Below are 10,648 nucleotides of genomic sequence, written 5' to 3'. Positions count from 1 at the left end.
CTGCACTGTCACCTTCCCAACTTTTGAGGTTTTGGGACTCAGACTGAGCCACTGCTGGCTTCCTTGCTCCTCAGCTTACAGAAGGCCTATTGTGGGACTTCACTTTGTGATCATGTGAGTCAACTCTCCTCAACAAACTCCTTTTCTTTTCTTTTTTTTTTTTTGAGATGGAGTTTCACTCTTGTTGCCCAGGCTGGAGTGCAGTGGCGCGATCTTGGCTCACTGCAACCTCCGCCTTCTGGTTTCAAGCGATTCTCCTGCCTCAGCCTCCCAAGTAGCTGGGATTACAAGTGCCTGCCACCACACCTGGCTAATTTTTCTATTTTTAGTAGAGATGGGGTTTCACCATGTTGGCCAGGTTGGTCTGGAACTCCTGACCTTGTGATCCACCCACCTCAGCCTCCCAAAGTGCTGGGATTACAGGCGTGAGCCATTGTGCCCGGCCCAACAAACTCCTTTTTATATATAGGTATATCCCATTAGTTCTGTCCTTCTAGAGAACCCTGACTAATACACTTCCTCATGATCCATAATTTGTACCTTACCTTCTGGGGCTTTTGGGGACTTAAGTCTAGTTACAAACCTAGGAAAGAGAGAGGTGGTGGGGGTGGGTTCTGCAGAGGATTATTACAGGATCTTTAGACAAGGGGGAACCAGTCTTCTCAGATGATGGAAGGGTTGCTTCTACTAGCAAAGAAGATTCAGCAGAACTTGGGGTTCAAATTCCCAGCTTCACTGGAATCTCCCCGTATATCCCATTCCAGTTCTCAGGGCCCCTCTCCTTCCCAATCAGTACCCTTTCTTTAACAAAAGAGGTACTACATGGCTGCAAATTCAATTTGCCTTGTAATTCAGCCACCCACAAAATTAGACTTTGGATTTAGTTTCCCTGTGGCTACAGGAGATTAGGGTTTCTTTAAGTAGTCATTGGAGCTTCCAGATTCTTAATGTGAGCCTTGAACTGTAAATTTGAAGTCCCAAGCTCATCATTTTCTTTCCTTATGTTCTCCAGCCCAATGAGAAGCATGTCCTCCTTATTTTCATTAAAGGGAACTACAGCATCAAATGCTTAGTAACCTAGAGCCTAGCTTTCTATAAAACTTGATTACAGGTCCCTAAAGGTAATAATTTTACATTACTGTCTTGTCATTGCAGGCCATAAAGTATCAGTGCCCTCTTTACCTCTAGAAATAGGCTCATTAATGCCTGTAAATCTAATCAGATCAGAAAATCAATTCTAGATAAGCCAGAACCAATTCAAAGAAATCATCCTAAGATTCTGCTCCTCTGGAACTACTCTGAGTACTGGATTTTTTTTTTTAAGTGCCATAATTGAACTTTCAGTGAGAGAATTCTCCTTGTTGAGTTTAAATTCACAGAGAGCAGGCTCCAGACACCCAGCACAGACTGAATGTCCTCCAGCAAGGCTGATCCAAGACGGCCTTCACCTTGTTTATCCTCCTTCCCTCAGAACATCTTGTTTCTCCTGTAGGCTTTGACAAAATAGTTGAGTCTAAATTCTATAAATACAGGGTACTGAGAAGATTGTTTTGCCTGGGAACATTTTTTAAAGCCCCAAGTGTTAATAGGTGGTGTTGTAATAATCTCCTGTGTCCTATTAATTTCTGAGGTCCCGAAAGAACCACACTTATTCTTAGGAGAGACGTCTGATCTTGAAGTTACTGAAGAAACCCCAACTTTATCCAGGTATTGAGGACCTCTCTGAAGGACTCTGAGCAGAATTTAACATTCAGGAGTGATTTCTTTAAATTTTAATTTTATTTAAGAAATTTGGCTCTTCCGATTCTCCATGATGGTGCAGGATCAAGGTGAAAAGAAGATCCCCACTCGGGAGCTTCACATCCACAAACTTGCCTCAATATCTGTGTGGGGAGGGTAGAGACAGACTGACCTGAGCAGCTCACAGGCCAGACCCCCGTGTTTTCCAAAGCCAAGTACAGCATCAGATCCTTCAGCATCAGGAGAAATGAAGAGATTGCCATTCACTGTACACTCTGAGGGGCCAAGGCAGAAACAATCCTGGAGAAAGGTCTAAAGGTGCAGGAATACGAGTTAAGAAAAGAAAAAAAATAACCCCTCAGATACTAGAAACTTTGGTTTTGGGATCCAGAAACACACTGATATAGGTATCAAATATGACTCAAGCACTGGTATCTATGACCTGGACTTCAATGTGGTGCTGGATAGGTGAGGTTTTAGCATCGCAGACAAGAAGTGTGGGACAGACTGCACTGGGGACAAACAGAGTCAGCAAAGAGGAGGCCATGTGCTGGTTTCAGCAGAAGTGTGATAGGATTATTCTTCCTGGTAAAAAAGTTCCCATTTCCACCCAAAAGGCCAATACAAAGTTTTCATGGGGAAGCAGGGGGAAAGGAAAAGAAACAAAAACTGTAATTCATGGGGCAAGATATATATATATATATATGTATGTATAATTTTCAGGCAGGGTCTCACTCTCACCCAGGCTGGAGTGCAGTGATGCAATCTTGGCTCACTGCAACCTCAGTCTCCTGGGCTCAAGTGATCCTCCCACCTCAGCATCCTGAGTAGCTGGGACTACAGGCGCACACCACCACGCCTGGCTAATTTTTTTTGTAGTTTTTGTAGAGATGGGGTTTTGCCATATTACCCAGGCTGGTCTCGAACTCCTGGGCTCAAGTGATCCACCCGCCTCCTCGGTCTCCCAAAGTGCTGAGATTATAGGCGTGAGCCACCATGCCTGGCCGATAATTTTATTTTGGACTCTAGTTCCCATTAAACATTAACTTAAAATTTTTGGACTTTGGGTTCATTGGACTGAATTTAAAAAGTTAAATTTTAGGACTTTAATTTTCCTTGGGCATTTGAGAGCAGCAGGGATGTTTATATTCAAATTTGGGCCCTCCCTATTTGTTAGAATTTTATTATTGGACCATCTTTTTGTTGTCATTTAATTCACTGCAGAACCAATGCTGGGCAGCATTAGATAGTGCGGCTGGATGTAATTTCAGAAGAAAAGCAGAATAAGCTTTGGTACAACTTGACCTTACAGCATGTGTCAAATTGTATTTTATGAAATTGGCCTTGTGGCAAATTGTATTTTATGAAATTGGCCTTTGGTGAAATAAGCCAGACACAAAAGGACAAGCACTGTATGATTTCACTTTTATGAGGTACCTAGAATAGCGAAACTCCTAGAGACAAAAAGTAGAATGGGGTTGCCAGGGGCTGGAGCCAGGGGGAATAGGGAGTTACTGTTGCATGGGTACAGAGTTCAACTTGGGAAGGTGAAATTCTGGAAAGAGAGAGAGAGTGGTGGTACACAGCAATGCAAATGTACTAAATGCTACTGCAGTGTGCATCTAAAAATAGTTAAAATAGTAACTTTCATGAAGATTTCACCACAATTTTAAAAAGGAAAACAATAGCCACAAAAATATTTCCAGTCCCACATGCTCTTCCAAAACCTTGCTACTCTCCCATTAGGAGTAAGAGTCTCTCTTCCTAATAGAAGACAGCAGCAGTGATGCTGTGTGGATTCTGAGACCCAGTCATGAAAGACGACACGGCTCCTGCCTGGTTCTCTCTTCATTTCAACATGGACCTTTGGAGCCCTGAGCTAAGCTGAAGCCCCCCTGCAGGAGAGACCATGTGGGACGGTTACATACCGATAGAGAGAGCTGCCCAAAGAGCCCAGCTGTGTCAGTCTTCCTGGTTCACATGCCAGGCATGCGAGTGAGGAAGGCATCACACTGACTGCAGCCCTGGCCGCTGACAGAGAGACCCCAAGTGAGAACTGCCTGCCGAGCCCAGTCAACCCACAGCTGTGAGAGACAATAATCGTAGATTTTTTTTTCTGACACTAAATTTGGTGTAGTTTATTATAACAGCAATAGACAACTGGAACACAGCCCATTTAATTTTTGTTTTAAGACAGGATCCCGCTCTGTCACCCAGAGTGCAGTGGTACAATCACATTTCACTGCAGCTTTGATCCCTTGGGCTCAAGCAACTCTCCCACCTCAGCCTCCTGAGAAGCTGGAACTACAGGCACGTGCCACCATGCATGGCTAATTTTGAAATCTTCTTTTGTAGAGATGAGGTCTTGCTATGTTACCCAAGCTGGTCTCAAACTCCTGGGCTCAAGAGATCCACCTGCCTCAGCTTCCCAAAATGCTGGAGTGACAGGCATGAGCCACCAGGCCCAGCCCCATTTAACTAATGTTTTCATCTAACACATTCATTTTTATGGTCACCTGACCCCAAGAGCCTTCTTGGGGTAAAGTGGACGCTGCCTGCCAGCAGTCCCAGGAGGATACTCTAAGGCCATTCAGTGTCAGAAGGTGGGAGCAACACCTCCTGGGTCATTTGCCATTTCTTCTTTCCTGAGGGGGGCTGCAACATCCTTGGCTGGTGGCACACTTGATAGAGGATTCCAATGCATTGGGAGAACAAACAGCTGGAGGCTGTTATGGGGACGCTTGTTCCCCACTTCTTATGTTTCCTGTGGAAACTTTTACCTAGAACCCTACTACTGGCCTTTCTCTTCACCTCCCCTCAATCTTCTTCTCAGATGTGACATCTGGTAGGTGACTTCTCAGAAGTGACATCTGAGAGAACGATCTGGGTATGCTGACCCAACCCCTTCCTCCCTTCTTTTGAGATGGCCTATGCTCTGGTTGACATCTCTGCTGTACAGTACAAAGCATTCGTCCAGCTGGGCCTGGGACTGGGGACTGCCTAATTCATAAGTTAAGCCTGTATAAGCCCAGTTGGCTGTACACCTTAGCCTTGTTATTTTAGCAACTTCAGAGATAATAAAAGTGATATTGTAATTTCCATCTGCCAAGCTCCTGTGTCTATCTCAGAATAGTTGAAAACTCAGGAGGGTGGAAAAAAGGATGTAAATTCTTTGTCTTTGCTCCAGCCTCTCTCTGCCTTTCATTATCTCCTTTTCAGTCACTTGTCAAATCTGGCTTTAAAGTTATTTGTGGACTTCTCATAGGTCACTACTGCATCGCACAGGTAGTCCTCAACTTTAATGATTGTGCTTTAAAACTAAGCACCCTTTTCACACTCTACACTGACACTTCTAAACTGAGTGTTACATGTCAAATTCAGGCTGTCATGCATCAGCTGGCAAAAACGAACATTCCCAGCTATCCCACAGCAGAGTTGCTTACCAGCCAGCTGCTGTGTTCTACGGTTTCATCACTTTCGTTGGCATGGCAGTTTGGGGACAATTATTTAAATACTTTATTAAATTTGCAGTGATTGTTTTGTTAAAAAAAAGTAAAGTGGAAAAATGAAAATATTCATCCTGGTGACAAAAAAAATAAAGACCTCATAAAACTTGATGCAGCTGAGATAAAGATGGAGATCATTAGGCATGCTGAATGTTAGGGATGGAGCCTTGATTTGGGTGTTTGTTTTATTTACAAGGGGTGACTTTTGTGTTTAACCGTGACAAGGAAGAATAAAGTGAACAAAATGTATAGAACATAATGTATAGTCAGGGTTCTCCAGAGAATCAGAGCCAACAAGACATGTATCCTGAGAGAGCAGCAGAGACTTATTTTAAGGAATTAGCTCATGTGATTGTGAGAGCCAGCAAGTCCAAAATCTGCAGTCCAGTCTGAAGGCCACCAGGCTGGAGACCCAGGAAAGAACCAGTGTCGCAGTTCAAATCTAAAAGCCACCTATTGACAGAATTCTTTCTAACTCAGAGGAGGTCAGTGATTTGTTTTACTCAGGCCTCAACTGATTGGATGAGGCTCACCGACATCACTCAGGGCAATCTGTTTTCCTCAAAGTCCACCGACTTGGCTGGGCATGATGGCTCAAGCCTGTAATCCCAGCATTTTGGGAAGCCAAGGCAGGTGGATCATTTGAGGTCAGGAGTTTGAGAGCAGCCTGGCCAACATGGTGAAATGCTGTTTCTAGTGAAAATACAAAAATTAGCCAGGTGTGGTGGTGCATGCCTGTAATCCCAGCTACTCAGGAGGCTGGAGCATGAGAATCACTTGAACCCAGGAGGCGGAGGTTGCAGTGAGCCAAGACTGCACCACTGCACTCCAGCCTGGGTGACAGAGCGGGAATTCATTAAAAAAAAAAAAAAGTCCAACTACTTAAATGTTAATCTCATCGAAAACACCCTCACAGAAATATGCAGAAAATCTTCCATCACATACATATCTGAGCACTATGGCCCAGCCAAGTTGACACACAAATTAACCACCACATATGGTGGAAATAGAGCTTCAAAATGATGTTCCAAAGGCAAGCAATATTATACTTTTAAAATCTCTGGGAATATACCCCTTTTGTATATTATTTTGAAATCCTTGGAAATTTACAATTTTTTTTACTTCAGTGTAGTTTTAAGGAGCAGAAAATTAAGGGACTGCCTATAAATTCCTTGAGGAAAGGTGTTATGTCTTTATGGCAAGAATGAGATTGGCAGCAAACAACTGTATACCTGACTAACAGTGGCCTGAACAAATAAGGACATAATTTTCTCACCTTATGAGAAGGCTGGAGGTAAGTGGCTGCTTGTATTGGTTCAGAAGCTCAGTGGTGTTGGGACTGACACCACTGTGATTCTCTTTGCCTTTCCCCCATGGTTTCAAGATGATGACTGCATCCACATTCAAGGAAAGAAGAAAGTGCTGCAGTTCCATTTTATCAGGAAAGCAAACACTTTCCCAGAAACCTCACCAGATTATGCTTATATCTCATTGGCTAGAACCATGTCACATGGCCACCCCTAGCTGCAAGGAAGGCTGGGTAAGCAAGTATTTATTTGGCCGTATTACTGCTTTGAACAAACTTAAGGTTCTATTAAGGAAGAGACAAGTGAGATAGATTTTGAATAGATGGTAAATCATGTCTGCTATAATCCTATATATCTTTTATTCTTGATGCCTGCTCAGGACTTAGGATACAACTTCTATCAATAGAAGGTACTCAATAAATATTTATTAATTAAAAAGGTAGAAAAAGAAGCAAAACTTGATTTTTTTTCTCTCATTCCCTGTGAGATTCTTTGATCAGATGGCAATACTGAATTTTTTTTTCTAATTCCCATGTAATTGCTCACCCTTCTATTGGATAATATTAGGTTTATTATTAGATAATAAACACCAACTGTCATTTATTGCATGTTTACTAAGTACCAGACACTAATTTATGTACCTTATGTATATTAACTTTAATCTTTAACATAATCCTGGGAGGTAAGTAGTATTACTGTCCTATATCATAGATAAGGAGACTGAGGCACAGAGAGATTAAGTAACTATAACTTGTTCCAGATCACACAGCTGGAAAGTGGCAGAACTGAGTTAGGAATAGAGTTGGCAGACTTAGCAAATAAAAATTACAAGATGTCCAGTTAATTTTATATTTTCGATAAACAGGTTTTTTTTTTTTTTTTTTTTTGAGACGGAGTCTCGCTCTGTTGCCAGGCTGGAGTGCAGTGGGGTGATCTCGGCTCACTGCAACCTCTGCCTCCCAGGTTCAAGCAATTCTCCTGCCTCAGCCTCCTGAGTAGCTGGGACTACAGGAGCGTGCCACCACGCCCAGCTAATTTTTGTATTTTTTTTTTTTTTTTAGTTGAGACGGGGTTTCACCATGTTAGCCAGGATGGTTTCTATCTCTTGACCTCATGATCCGCCCCTCTGGGCCTCCCAAAGTGCTGGGATTACAGGCATGAACCACTGTGCCCAGCCCGATAAACAGTTTTATTAGTATAAATATGTTCCATGCAATATTTGGAACCTACATATGCAAAAACATTATTCGTTGTTTATCTGAAATTTGCATTTAACTGGATGTCTTGTATTTCATCTGGTAACCCTAGTTAAGAACCCAGGCAGTGTGACTTCAGAGCCTGTACTCTTAATCACAACTTCATACTCCCTTTCCTAACGTATGAGTTTAATCTTTATCAATTACAACTTATAATTATCCTTTGTATTTACTTGTTTACTTATTTAGTACCCATGCCCCTCACTATAATATAAGCTCCATGGGGGAAGGGAGCTATTTGTCTAGTTCACTGCTGAATCTTCTGTGGCTGGAACAGTGCCTGGTACAGAGTAGATGCCCAATAACTTCTTGTTAAAGAAATGAAGATGATGTCCTTTTTAGTAGCATGATCTGATTTGAATGTGGAAGAAAAAGCTATGGAAAGGTTTTATTACTATCTGCCACATACTGCAGTATCTCCTTATGGCACCCTCCCCTGCAATACATTTTGTTGCGGTCAAGAGTGGCCATGTACTTGCTTTGGTCAATGAATTGTGAATGGAAGTGATTTGTGTCTTTAAAAGCTGGTACATGACACACGATATGCTTCTTCTCCTGCCATCTGGTTGGCAACATTCAGATGAAGGCTACTCCATCATCTTGAATCCTGGAGTGAAGATGACATGGGGAAGAACTAAGCTGACCTTTGATTTAATAAACAGCATGAGTGTAAAATGAACCTTTATTGTAAGTCAATGAGGCTGGCGGGGACACGTTAATGATTATGGCATGCCCTTGACTGATTATATTCTTCACTGACATGCTGCCTAGCATGCAGAGGCCATGCGACCCTTGGGAAGGCTCCTACTTGCCTTGGAAAAGTAGCTCCTCCTCTTCTCAAATGTAATAATGGAAACCTTACATGTGTGGATCCAGAGGTAAAGCTCTTTGTGGTGTACAGCAACAGAATGTTAAGTCAAAGTGGTTGTCAACAAAATTTATCGAATGGCAGCCATATTTTTTATAATGAACACTGGTTTGCCTGGAACCTTGAAGTAACCATGAATTTTTCCTAAACCCTAATACTATCAGAAAGAAGCAAATCACCCAACAATAAGATCAGTAACTAAAACCAACAAACCCCAAAGGCATCTCACAGTGCTGGCATATGTCTCTGCCATAGCTCATGCTCATAAACTGCAATGAGCCAACCCTGGCATCATGAAGGACCCCGATTTTAAAAATGGATAAAGAAGTTCTGAAAGCCTGGGCAACATAGTGAGACCATTCTCTTTAAAAAAAAAAAAAAATAGCCAGGCATGGTTGGTCATGCACCTGTAGTTCCAGCTACTTGGGAGACTGAGGCAGGAAGATTACTTGAGCCCAGGAAGTCAAGATTGCAGTTGGCCATGATTGCACCACTGCACTCCAGCCTGGGCAATAGAGTGAGACCCTGTTTCTGGAAAAAAAAAAAAAGTTCTGGAGATACGTGCTAGTGATGATTCACATGAATGTGAATGTACTTAATGCCACAGAAGCATACACTTAAAAATGGTTAATGTTCTGTGTATTGCACTACATAAACACAAAATGGTGAATCACTTACTTTGTTTGTCTGATGTGTTATTCCTGATGGGCTACTTAAGACTTATTGGTTGCAAGTTACAGAACCAGTGAGAACTAGTTTGAACAAAAAAAGGTAAATTGTAAGGATCCTGGGTTGTATCTCAGAACCCCGGGGCAGGAAGGCTAGGAGGTCTCAGGAAGGACTAGAATTAGGAACTGGAAGGCCACTTGGACTCTTCTGGTCTCGGCTTTTCTCTGTGATTCGACTTCGTCTTCACTCTCATTGAAGCCTAGTTTCTCTCTTCCTGGCCCCCCGGGTGGAAAATACTTGCTGCCTTCTCCTCTTCATAGCTCCAAGTTTACTCAACATGTTACACTCCCATGTTGAGAAGAACGCATGCTGTCTCACTCCCAACCGCATATTCCCAGGAAAGCGAGGCTGATTGGCATGTCCTGGGTCAGCTGGCCTCCCTGGGGGTGCAAACATGGCGGATTCCGAGAGAGGAGTGACTGGGCACGAACATCAAACAGTGCCTTAATATTTGGGACTATTCATCACACTCAACCAGATCATGTTCTTCTCTAAAGCTCTTGGCACAGAGTTCCATTTCGTTTCACGAGCATAAAAAGAGATGCAGTGATATGAATTGCATGGTTAGTAGACAAGTCAGGATCCCTTCGTCTCCTCCTGTATGGCCAAATTCTCCACTTTCACAGCGACAGGAGATGTGGGTCCTTTCTGTAGTGTTTTGTCTCCAGCCCAGTCCTCCATTGGGCTCCGGCTCTGAAGGGAGCACAATACATGCTCTGTCTTTGACCACAAGTGCTTGATAAGGCCTTGGCTCATAGCCCAACTGCTTGCTCCACTTTCTCTGGGTCCCACAGACCCCACAAGGTACTGGAAGCCTTTCTTATAGTAAAGGGAGCCCTTTCCATTTTGCCCTTGTCGTATGCGACTCCCTGTTTGTCAGTTTTTGGCCAATGAGATGATCTCTTCGGCTCCCTCATAGGGCTTTGTTTTCTAACCCTCCAGAGGCCGCTACTCTCGATGCATCCTTCAATGCCTCTCACTTGCCAGGAGATTGCAGGGATGTGTTTATCCAGAGTCAAGTCTAACAGGTATAAATTTGCTTCACAACATTCAGGTATGAGAAATGTAATATTTCTCCTTTTTAAAAAATTTTGTACCTTCCAACTGTGAGCACCTGCCTGCCAACTGATGGGAAGCCAAGTGTAGCCCCATCCCTGGAGCAGGCCTCCATCTCCATGGAACCAGAGTCTGTGAAGAACCTGATCCTAGGCGCAGGCAAACAGCCAGCCGTGCAGTTGCTCC

At 43.1% G+C, this 10,648-nt stretch overlaps 1 pseudogene; it reads left to right on the top strand.

Annotated features, from left to right (window-relative positions):
- Positions 1 to 1,757: 1,757 nt before the first annotated feature.
- Positions 1,758 to 10,325, top strand: LOC100605760 (annotated as a pseudogene).
- Positions 10,326 to 10,648: the final 323 nt, after the last annotated feature.

Source organism: Nomascus leucogenys, chromosome 14 (assembly GCF_006542625.1).
Source record: "Nomascus leucogenys isolate Asia chromosome 14, Asia_NLE_v1, whole genome shotgun sequence".
NCBI classification, from domain to species: Eukaryota; Metazoa; Chordata; class Mammalia; order Primates; family Hylobatidae; genus Nomascus; species Nomascus leucogenys.
Note: the sequence above shows the minus strand (reverse complement) of the source record. Positions and strands in the feature narration are given on the sequence as shown.